The following is a 12,344-nucleotide window of genomic DNA, read 5'->3' as shown; positions in this document are numbered from 1 at the left end:
AGACATGTCTGCCCATCCTTACTGCCTGTGGTCTGCCAGTTAGGAAATTGGAGATCCACTGACAAAGAGATGGGCTGAGTCCTGAGTCCCAGGTGCTCCAGCTTGGTGGTGAGTGTGGAGGGGATTATAGTGTTAAACGCTGAACTGTAGTCAACAAACAGCATTCTAACATAATTCCCCTTCCTAGTGTCCAGGTGAGTGAGTGATGTGTGAAGGAGGTCGGCAGAATGGCATCATCGGTTGAGCGGTTCAGGCAGTAGGCGAACTGTAATGGATCCAGTGTGTCTGGTAGTGAAGCTATGATGAAGTCTCTGACCAGCCGTTCAAAGCACTTCATCACTACTGAGGACAGGGCTACAGGGTGGTAGTCAATGAGGGAAGCAGGATGGGGTTTCTTCGGGACAGGGACAATGATGGACTCTTTGAAGCGGATTGCCGACTGGGTTAAGGAGACGTTGAATATGTCTGTGAACACAGGTGCTAGCTGGTCAGCGCAGGCTCTGAGGATTCGACCTGTTCAGCTCGTCTGCCAGAGACACTTCCGCATTCATAATACCGGATGTTGGTGCTTTATAGCCCGTTATTGTCCTTAATCCCTGCCACAGGCTCCTAGAGTCACTCTGTTGGAGCTGTGACTCCAGTTTTCTCCCGTAGCGCTGCTTTGCCTACTTCACCGCTTTCCGCACGTTGTATGACGCAGCCTTAAATGAGGTCATGTCACCCGACGCAAGTCCCACATTGTAGGCAGTGGTGCAAGATCACAGAGCATTGCAGATGGTCTTATCCACCCACGGCTTCTGATTGGGAAAGGTTCTGATGGTTGTTTTCTGCACAGTATCATCTACTAGTTTCCCAATGAATGGGGGGGCGGGCTCAAGATGGTGGAGTGAGTAGGAGTATGTTTTGGAGCTGAGAAAAGAAAGTGGGGATTGCTCATTTCAAAAAAGGTTTAATATTGTGAAGTTGCAAAAATCGTTAGTCCTAGAGTAACAACAATTGCTCCTGGCATATATTCGGAGCTATAGTTGTTAAAATAAACAGAAACAGCTTTAAAGAACTGCGGCCGCATGTAAACGTTAAGACGACGCCACAATGCAGGACTTCGTAGAATTGGAGTTTGAGCATGCTGCAACGGAGAAAAGGCAAATACAGGAAGCTCACTCTTATGCTTGCAGAGTAAAAGATGGATGGGATTGTAACTCCGACCCAAACACACCAACTAAACATTTTCAAAAGAAAACTAAGGCTAATGAGGGGAATGAACCGTCTCTAAGTAAACTGCAAGAAAACATCATTCGGATTCCGACTACAAAAAATCGATGACAGCGCTGATCAAATGGACATGCCAGTTAAGCAAAATACTCTCCAAATTGAAGGTATCAAGAAATCACTTGATAGCTGCCATCAAGATGAAGCAGAATTGAAAAAGGAGAATGCGTGCCTCAAAGTCCAGTGCAATGAATATCAGAAAAAGATTTTAGAAATGGAGCAAAAAATAAATGATGCAGAACGCTACAACAGATGCGGGAATTTGTGCCTATACGGGATACGTGAGAAATCTGATGAAAATGTCAAAGCGACCGTGAAAGACGTTTGTAGGGAAGTTTTTCCAGAGGTACAACACACTTCTGTAATTGATGCTATAGACGTAGTACACAGGATCGGCAGACTGAAGGATGCAAAGAACAATAGCACTCCAAGACCCGTGCTTATCAGATTTCTTTCCAGGTCTGCGAGGGATTTGGTGTGGAAGTTCTCAAAGACAAATGATCTTCTGTCTAACAAACATCTCCGCTTCAAGGAAGATTTAACTACAGCCGATAAAGAAGCACGCAAAAAATTATGGCCACTGGTGGAGAAGGCACGAAAAGAAGGAAGACGAGCGTATTTTGTTGGTAACAAGGCTTACATTGATAACAAGGAAGTCCGTGTATCCTAGTGGTAGATTGTAATACGTATTCAGTTAACTGTCAATGTACTGATGTGGTAGAAATTTATCTTTTGCTGCACTGACAAGCCGGTTATGGTTGAATACTTTATACCTGTCTTAGACAGTGTGGAAAGAGTCATATGTTATATGATATTGTTGCTGTAGTATATATCTTGTTAAAATAAGAAAAGGTATTTTTGCAAAGGCAAATAGAAATGAGTAACCCTACTTGTTTGAATGTTAAACACTAACAAAAAAAGGACTGATTGAAGTTTATGTCTGTTTCAATTTTTTCAGTTAATGCCAGAGGTTTGCGTAATCTTTTGAAAAGGAAATCTTTATTTTTATATTGTAAAGGGAAAGGAACAGATTTATACTTTGTGCAGGAAACTCATTCAGTTAATGAAGATGAAATGTTTTGGAGAAGTCAGTGGGGGGATGATATTTGGTTTGCCCATGGCACCAACAGAGCAGCAGTACTCAAGGGAAAATTTAAGGGCCGTGTTCTTAGCCATGAGAGTGATCATTCTGGAACATTGGTAATACTGGAAGTAAGCATTGATCAGTCACATTACATTTTGGTGAATTCATATGGTACCAACAACATGCAACAAAATAATATATTTTTTGGAAATATTGAATTAAAATTGATACAAACCAAGAACAAATTCCCTGAGGCTAAAAAAATATGGGGAGGGGACTTTAACTGTGTACATAATGACTTACTACTGTAGATAGATGGCCACTAAAAGATGTTGGTATGTGTGAAATAACAAATGTATGCCTTCGTTTAGGGTTAATGGATATTTGGCGTCACAAAAACCCAAACCAAATTATGTATACATGGAGTAACAAAGATCAGGCTAAACAGTCATGTACTGATTATTTTTTAATCTCAGACACACTGGAGGATTATGTTAAGTCTGTTTCCCTAGAGCCTTCCATTTTAACGGACCATAAAGGAATAACAATTGACATAAATAGGTTTGGTTCAAGGAAATATAAGGTAAATAGAGGGTACTAGAAACTTAATAAGACATTATTAGAAAATGAAACATTTAAACTGAAAGTAATAGAAATTATTGACAGGTATTGGACTCAGGCTAAAATAATGAATTCCTTTGGAAAATTTTGGGAGCTCACTGAATATGAAGTAAGGAATTTAACCATTTCAATGGGGAAAATGCTTGCTTTTGCTAAATGACAGAAAGAATGTAGCATTACAAAGGAAATTTTGGAGCTGTCTAGTAAAAAAAAAGTTAACTTCCCAAGAATTATTAAATTTGTCATCATTACAAATAGAATTGGACATTGTTCACAAAGATCAAGGCAAATTTGGTTGGAACAGGGGGAAAAGAATACCAAATATTTTTTTAACTTGGAAAAGAGAAATGGAGAAATGTCTTCAATAAATAAATTATTAATAAATAATATAGTGTCAGAAGATCAGAAGGAGATATTTCAATATGTCACTCAATTCTATAAACACCTCTACCACTCTAACTCAGTTAATTCTGATCTGGATAAATTTCTGAATGGTTTGGGGAAGGCTAAAATTATTAGTAAGGATTTCAAGTTATTTTGTGATGAAAAGATAAAACTGGAGGAAATTAAAGCATGTATTGGGTATTTAAAAGATAATTGATCTCCGGATAATGATGGACTCCTCAGCAAATTTTACAAAGTCTTCAAGGATAAAATAGCAGCATTTTTACTTGCAGTTTATAAAGAATCTATAGATAAAGGAGAGTTGCCAGACTCATTAAAACAAGGGGTTATCACTCTAATTCCAAAACCGCAAAAAGATATTCTTCACTTAGGCAATTGGAGGCCTATTAGTCTTTTAAATATTTTTTAAATATTAGATATTAGATATTAGATATTAGATATAGATAAATATTAAATAATATTTCTTTTAAATATTAGTCTTTTAAATGATGCCAAAGTTTTTGCACATATATTTGCTAAAAGATTGAAACATGGATTAGATGACATTATTGATAAAGAACAGACTGGATTTATTCAAGGACGAGATATTAGTAATAATATTAGATTGATTTTAGACATGGTGGATTATAATGAGTATATATTAGATAATAGTCTTATATTATTTGTTGATTTCCATAAGGCTTTCGACACTATAGAACATGATTTTTTGTTTAAAACGACTGAATTTTTTGGTTTTGGCAAGTATTTTTTAAAAGCTGTTAAAACATTATACAAAGGATGTAATAGTTCTGTAAAATTACCCCAAGGAACATCTAATAGGTTTGAAATTGGCAGAGGAATAAGACAAGGATGTCCATTTTCTCCCTTTTTATTTCTATTAGCAACCCAATTATTGGCTCTGCATCTTAAAAAAGGATATTTTCAAGGTATTACAACTATGGGAAAAGTTTTTAAGTTATGTCAATTTGCAGACGATACAACACTTTTTCTAAAAGATATACATGAAGTTAATAAAGCTATTGACTGTAATAATGATTTTTCGCTTGCATCAGGATTGTATATAAATCGGAGTAAATTGGTTATTTTTCCCTTAAAAAACTGCAATTTATCAAATATATCTGGCATTCCAATCCAAACTACTGTGACTTATCTCGGAGTAATCATATGTAAAGACGAAAAAATGTGCAGTGATTTAAACTTTGATCCAATAGTTAGGAAAACTAACAATAGATTTAATATATGGTTACAAAGGGATTTATCTTTGCAGGGTAGGGTCCTTTTCTCTAAGGCAGAAGGAATTTCCAGGTCAGTTTATGTTTGTTTATCACTTGATATACCTTCTAAAGTAGTTAAAACGTTGGATAAATTACTCTTTGATTTTATTTGGAAAAGGAAACCACATTATATGAGAAAAGAGATATTATGTAGCTCAAAGGATAATGGAGGCCTGGAGGTATTAAATTATGATACCCTAAACAATGTACTTAAAATTAATTGGATTACACAGTACTTAAAAAAGAAAGATAATTCTTTCATTCTTCATAATTCTTTCAGACACATTCCCAAACGTTTTGTTTAAGTCAGTAGGGGGTCTTGAATTTTTTGTTAAAATGCAATTATTGTATTGATAAAATTCCATTAAAACTTGCAAGATTTCATCAACAAGCTCTCATGGCTTGGACATTGGCCTATAAACAGAACTTTTCCCCTAGAAGATATTATATTTGGAATAACAAAGACATTTTATATAAACACAAATCCCTCTTTTTAAAGTTAATATAGTTTTGGTTAGTCAGTTGATTAATAATGATGGAGGCTTATTATCATACACAGAGTTTCTTGACAAATTTAAAATACCAGTTAGACCCAGAGAATATGCCATTGTAATGGATGCTATACCTAGTAAGGTATTATATCTTCTTAAAAATGAATGCAATGAAAACCCTAATTTGGTCAATATAACTAATACAATTTTTACTGGTAATATTAATGTTTTAAAAAACAACATACCAAATATATACATTAGAAAATTAGTAAATGATGTTATATACCCTCCAGCTAGATTTTTCTGGTCATCAATATTTGGAGATTTAAATTGGCATAAGGCCTGGAATAATGGTTGATAAATTCTTTGTTAATAATAAAATAAAGGAAGTTTCGTATAAGATATTACATAGAATTTATCCAGTGAAACATGTATTGGAACGTTTTAAATTGAATATTGACTACTCTTGTGTATTTTGTGGTAATGAAAAAGAAACAATTTTTCATTTATTTTTTCACTGCATTTATACAAAAATATTATGGGTTGATGTTGAGAATTTCATTACAAAAAAACTTAATACAGTTGTTAAATTGGGTGGGTCTGATATAATGATATATGTTAATGACTATGGGATAGAAAGGGACAGAGCATATATTATTCAATTGTTAGTTGTAATGGGGAAGTTTCATATACTCAAAATGAAGTGGTCAGTGGGTAAGCCAAATGTCTTTCATGTTGTCAGTGAATTTAAACAATACTGCAATTTGGTATATAAATGTAAAACAAAAAAAACTATCAGGGCTTCTGATATTGTCTGCAAATTAGAAATAGACAAGAATCCCCCCCTTCTGTTTTCTGATTTTTTTGTGTTCTCTTTATTCCGCTGGCTAAACTTTATTTAATTGTAATCTTATATATCAATGGCATGTATAAAAGTTATATTGTTATTCTCTTGTTCTTATATATGTCGATATGCAATTTAAATAAAATATATAAATAAAAAAAAGTTTCCCGATGAATCCCACAACCGCTTCCGTAAACACATTGATGTCATCAGAGCTGCGCCAGAACATGTCCCAGTCTGCGTCATCCAGAGCGTCCTGTAGATCGGCCACCGATTGGTCCGTCCAGCGTGAGACCACTCTCTGACCCGGAACTTCCTGCTTGAGCCTTTGTTTATATTTTGACATGAGGAAGATGGCGGCGTGGTCAGACTTCCCAAACGGTGGGCGAGATTGTGTTGTGTAGCCGTCTTTAACTGTAGTGTAGCAGTGGTCCAGTGTCCTTTCACCCCTGGTGGGGCAGCTGATGTGCTGATAAAAGTTTGGTTGGTTTAGCTAAAGTTTGAGAAAAAAAAAAAAAAACACCTGTGTGGATGGACAGCGTTCTTTGAAGATTCAGTACCAGCACGCGCTACCTGATACTATTTTAAAGGTAGCCTAAGCCATTTGTTTAACTTTTATGCCAGCCTTTTCTTTATTGATTATTAGGAATTTGGGATTAGTCTGATTTAAATATTTTTAAATTAATTTTACTGTTTATTATTTACTGTCAATGCTCCATTGACACGCACAGTGCAGTGTGTGTATTGTATGTAGTTAAAATATAAAACATGGAAGTAAAAGACTTACCGAAACAACTGAGTCACGCATGTGAGTCGAGTGTCTCCGGGGAGTGCCTCAAAGTTTTCTCTACAAATTAAAATTCAGTAAAAATCAAAACTAATCGACCAGCGAACACTGATGAGTCATGCACTGTGCTGAACTGCCCTTACTACTTCCACTATACCACCCAAACCCCCACCCCACCCCACCCCACCCCTTTCGTTTACACACACACACACACACACACACACACACACACACACGATGTCACTGTCAAAGAAACAAAGGTAGGGGCGATTCTAGGATTTTCATTTAAGGGGGGCTCAGACCATAATAGTGAAAAATTAAAAATAAATAAAATAAACGTTTGACTAACAGGGTAAGATTGTAAACTTATTGCAGCATTCTACTGTACTGCACATGTGCGCGCGCGCGCACACACACTATGGGAAGCCAAACACATCAAAAGTGGGACGAAACCGCGCCACCCGATTGAGCCGCCCTATGCGGACCAAATATCTGCGCGGCCCAATGGACAGAGTAGGGCGACAGTCCGGATAGCGCAGATATGAGTGGGGTCTGTTTCCATCAGAGTCGCGCAGCGCTTCCCAGTGGGTCACGCAGGTTTGTGGTTCGAGCATCGCTGCTCAAGTTGGTTCATGCTGCTCGACTTAAACTGGTCCGCGCTGCGCAAGTAAACCAGCTCATCTTTGCGCTATCCGGACTGTCGCGCTGCTCTGTCCATCTGTCCACACTCAGGGTGGTTGTTTATGCATGAAAGACAATTATTAAAGTAATTATGAACATTTTCATTTAATTACATATTAATTTTGCTGCTGTGTATCTGCATTTGATATTACAAAATAGTGATGTAACACACAGTTCATAAAAGCTTTTTCTTTTTCTATTCTAAACCCTTGCGGTTTGGTGGATGTGTCTCTGACAGACGTCCTGTGAAGTGATTTCTTTTACATTTTCAGGTACAGCGGTTAGTTTGGAATAAAAGTTTATTTAACAGAGGAAATTGAGTCTCACATTATTTCAATTTTATTCACACACAAAACATTAATGGTGAACATTTTTGACTTTATATAATGATTCTCTCAAGTCTTGGTGATCAGTTCCTCTTAAACAAAAAAAAAGTAAGACATCTTTTTTATATACATAGTTTAGTAGCCTACTATTCTTTTTATCATTATAATCAACTTAATTATTTCCTGGATTTTGTATCACCATAGTCCCCTAAATGTATTTAAATGCAGGAAATGGGATTCAAATCCCCCCCCAACTTTCATGTATATAAGATAAGTTTAGAAATAGTCCCCCTGCTAAAGTTTAAGAAAATTTCATTAAATGGTTTATCAGCCTACACAAAAAGGGGTTTGGCAGTACCCCGGAGTTTATATATATATATATAAAAAATTCTCTGGCTGGGGAGCAGTGTGGTATCACAGAAGCACATGAGACACGTGGAGCCCAGTGTGTCAGAGGGCACGGATTTAGGACCCAAGTGTGAGATGCAACAGGAGCTAGGTAAAGAGTCTTTTGATGTAGAAATGAGGAACAGAGTCAGGAGTGCAGCCAATAACATACACCCAACAAACTCTGGCACAAAATACAGAGACAAAGGTGAAGCAAACAGCAGCAAATTACAGAATAAGCAGAAGTCTGAACCAGTGGTTACCGGGGACAGAAACCTGAGGACCAGTCGAATGCTTGCAGGGTGGACATGATCCGGTGTAGGGGGTGCGGCGACAATGTCCGAAATCCAGCCGAGAAGCGACAACAAAAGAAGTCCAGCAGAGGCTAAGGGCGGGATGACTCGACAGCAAACCAGAGAGATCATCTGGCAAAGAAGGCACGCTGACAGCATGTTTATATAGCGCCAAAGGGTGGAGAACCCGGAAATGCGCACTGCAAAGTCGGGAACCCGGAAGTGTGCGCCGTGACAGACGTGCAAGCTGACACAGTGGGAGGATGGACCATATCAATTTGTTCTTTAGTCTTTATGAGGACTTTTCAACTTTTTTCAGGTTTGCAGAGGGTAGAAATTTGGCAATCATATGAGCAAACCTGGATAAAACATGAAATAATGTGTGAGATAGTACAAAAATAAATAAATTCAATCAAACCAATTTCTACAAGCACACGCTTTGGCAATGGATTCATTTCAGTGTTCACTTCCTCATATTTACATTTATATGTGTTAAAGATCATACAATAATTTGGAAAGTCCTGGAAAAAAAAATACTGCTGTACCAACAACCAGATATGGATTAGGTTCGCCAAAGAAAACAACCACAGTTACTGACAGATACATTGAGAGAGCTGTGAAGACAAACCCCAAAACAAAAGTAGGTATGGGAGATCAGAAAAAATTATTGTGCTATAAGGGCAGAGAATGTGAGCATAAGCAGTTTGACTAATGAACCAGTTGGTTCTCTTTTGAAGTTGCATTAAAGCATGTAGTCTTACATTACTTATCACGTTTTGTTGAACTTACATATTTTACTGAAGTGGAAATCCTGATCCTGATTCAGACATATTGATCTAAGATGTTTTTTCAGTGTATAGCTGCTGTTGCCTTGTGTGGCTCCTGCTTGATTGGAATGAAAACCTGCACCCTCACCAGCCCTTTGTGGATAAGATTGGACATCCCTAGTGTACTTTATCCTCCCTTTGGACGAGGACAGGTGTAAGGGCTAATATTAGTAATCTTCAAAGTATGCCATATTAAGATCCTGAATAGTGTCACTTTGAAAAACAGTTACATAAAAAGAGTAAGTAAAACATTCTAATTATGAAGTAAATGTTAATATTATGAAACAAAAAATACAAAATAAATCACAATAAGGTTAATGTGGAGAATAATGTGGAGTGGGTATAAAAGTATTCATTAAAATCCAACAGTTTTGTATCTAGATGTTTATTTATAACAATAATAAAACCCTGATAAAAATGACAAATGTGTTGTTTTTTTATATGTTTACTTTGTTTGTATCATCCTTACAACTCCTTTATGTGTTTGTGATGCATTTTTCCACAATCTCTCTTAAGAACTAGTGAGATGCATCAAAAAAAATCTCCATGAGACTAAATGTGACAGAAAGGAAGAATTCACCTTTGGGCAAAACAGGATGTGAGATTATATTCTTTTATCTGAATCATTTATTTAAATACGTATATTTGATCATTCTTATCAAATAACTTGTTCATACCAAAAGTGTCTTTTGTAAATTCATTATTGCAATACATTAAAAAGTTTGAAACAGTTTCAACCCTTGACATGTACACCCTTTCATGGAAATGGTATTTCCTGATGGCTGTGGCATCTTTCAGCAGGATAATACGCCGTGGCACAAAGCACAAATGGTTCAGGAATGGTTTCATGAACACAACAATAAATGCAAGGTGTTGACTTGGCCTCCAAATTCCCCAGATCTCAATCCAATCCAGCATCTGTTGGATGTGCTGAACAAACAAGTCCGATGCATGGAGGTCCCACCTCGCAACTTACAGGACTTAAAGGATCTGATGCTAATCTTGCTGCTAGATACCACAGAACACCTTCAGGGACCTAGTGGAGTCCATGGCTCGATGGGTCAAGGCTGTTTTGGCAGCAAAAGGGGGAACAACACAATATTAGGCAAATGGTCATAATGTTATGGCTGATCAGTGAATATCATATAATATAATAATAATAATAATAATAATAATAATAATAATTACAACATTAATAATATAACAGTAATTTCGAGTCCAAAGTCTCAAAGTGCTTTGCATATAAAAGTTAAGTGAAATAAACCAACAAACAAACAAATAAATACATCTATGAATATGGGTGACACAGAGGCATGATAAGTAGCCTTGCAGTCTCACAGCACCAGTGTTCACAGTTTGGATTTTCATTGGGTTACTGTCTGTGCAGAGTTTTGATTATTCATCCTGTATGGTGAATTTGCTACATAGGTATGGTGTGATACAGACCAGCTTGAATCAGAGAGGTTTATACTTGATGCAGTAGGAACAAAACATTTTGTTGAAACCAGATATTTACATACACTTCAGAAAAAAACACAAAAACTTTTTTTCTTTACTGTCAAACATTAAATCAGAGTAAACTTTTTCTGTTTTAGATCAATAAATATTAACATATTTGTTGCATTTGATGTCAGAATCAAGCGAGGGAGAATTTTTATGTATTTTTTTAATCACATTCATCAAAGTCAGAAGTATACATACACTAAGTTTATTGTGTCTTTAAACAAAAAGAAAACTCCAGATGATTCCGTTCTGAGCTTAAGAAGCTTCTAATAGGTTAATTGATTCCATTTGAGTTAATTGGTGGTGTGCCTGTGGATGCATATAAAGGCACACCTCAAACACAGAGCCTCTTTCTTTGACACCCTGTAGACCCAGAGGCTTGAGATGGTGGAGCAGTTCAAGAAGGCATCAGCATATGCAGCAGACCTTTGCACTCAGACATGAAGAAATTGTGAATTCAGCTCCTCCCAGTGCCGAACTAAGACAGATGACCTGGACTCTTTTGCGAAGCCCTCTTTGTCAGACATCTTGATAGAGGTTGAAACTGAGTAGTTGAATATTTACAGTATGTCTCCCTATCTAAAATTGTCTGAATTTTTACAGATGTAAAAAAATTCAGTTTATTTTTATAATCTGTGCTGTTGTTAACCATGAAGCTCTACAGGGAGTTCCACAGGATCACCAATCAAAACCTACTATTTACCTTCTTTGCTGCACTTGACAAAGTATACACCTCAGCTACTAAAGCTCTACAAAAAGAGGAAGACTGGAGTTTTTGGTGAGAAGATGGAAGAAGTTTTGATGACTTTTGAAGAACAGGTAAAAAAAATTAATGCATTATATTTACATTGAATGTGATTGGACCTCATATCCCACTATGCATACCTTGTTTTTGTTTGTGCAACAGGAGAACAACAACATCAGTGCAGCTAGAACAGTAGCCCTGGCTGGCCTACCATTATACTTAAAGGAGGACTCATCAGAAATCTTCAAAACTTCCAAGGTACTTTTATGTTTTAAGGAGGAAATTATACACACAACAACTCTATATGGACATAGCATATTTTTTGTCTTGTAGTAAAATTGATGCTTGTTGTTTAATTGGGGTTCTACTTGGACAGTATTTTAGATTTTGTTTCATGTATACAATGACTAATGGAAAATAAATTAGCATAAACAAATTCCCTTCTCTTCTTGCTATCTCTGGACATGTAGTTAATGTGATTGTGTGTTTTATGTGTTCTTCTGAACTCAGAAGGCATCTACATTAAGTTCGTAGAACACAAATGTTAACGGGTTGTAAAATGATCAAGGTGGTCGTATGTCTTGAAGAAATAAAAAGAATCAACAGTGTTTCTCTGTTTCTATAAAACAGGAATTTTTTATAGAACAAATTACTGGCTTTATTTGCAATGCATTTTTTTTGGATCAGTGAAGAGAGAAATTTAATAACAGCAGTGAAGTCATCATGTGGTTGGGTGAATTGTTGGCTTCTGAAGTCACTGTTAATTTCTGTATTAAATAAGACCATGTTTTTTTTCTAACCTTAACC

The 12,344-nt window shown here is 36.5% G+C and overlaps 1 protein-coding gene across 2 annotated transcripts in view; it reads right to left on the bottom strand.

The window, feature by feature from the left end:
- Nucleotides 1-8,781, bottom strand: part of LOC131354172 (NXPE family member 3-like) — a 29,544-nt gene extending 20,763 nt beyond the window's left edge. The window contains exons 1-2 of one of the 2 annotated variants that reach the window (XM_058391523.1): nt 8,433-8,781; nt 6,776-6,835 (exon numbers count right to left, since the gene is read on the bottom strand). The gene's annotated coding sequence lies outside the window, so the exon portion shown is untranslated. Of the gene's footprint in view, nt 1-6,775; nt 6,937-8,432 lie in introns of those variants that run through there. The other variant, XM_058391522.1, reaches the window with a different exon arrangement.
- Between the last annotated feature and the right edge of the window lie 3,563 nt (nt 8,782-12,344).

The sequence above is a fragment of the Hemibagrus wyckioides genome, linkage group LG06, assembly GCF_019097595.1.
Source record: "Hemibagrus wyckioides isolate EC202008001 linkage group LG06, SWU_Hwy_1.0, whole genome shotgun sequence".
Taxonomy (NCBI): Eukaryota; Metazoa; Chordata; class Actinopteri; order Siluriformes; family Bagridae; genus Hemibagrus; species Hemibagrus wyckioides.
This window is presented reverse-complemented; position numbering and strand designations above follow the sequence as displayed.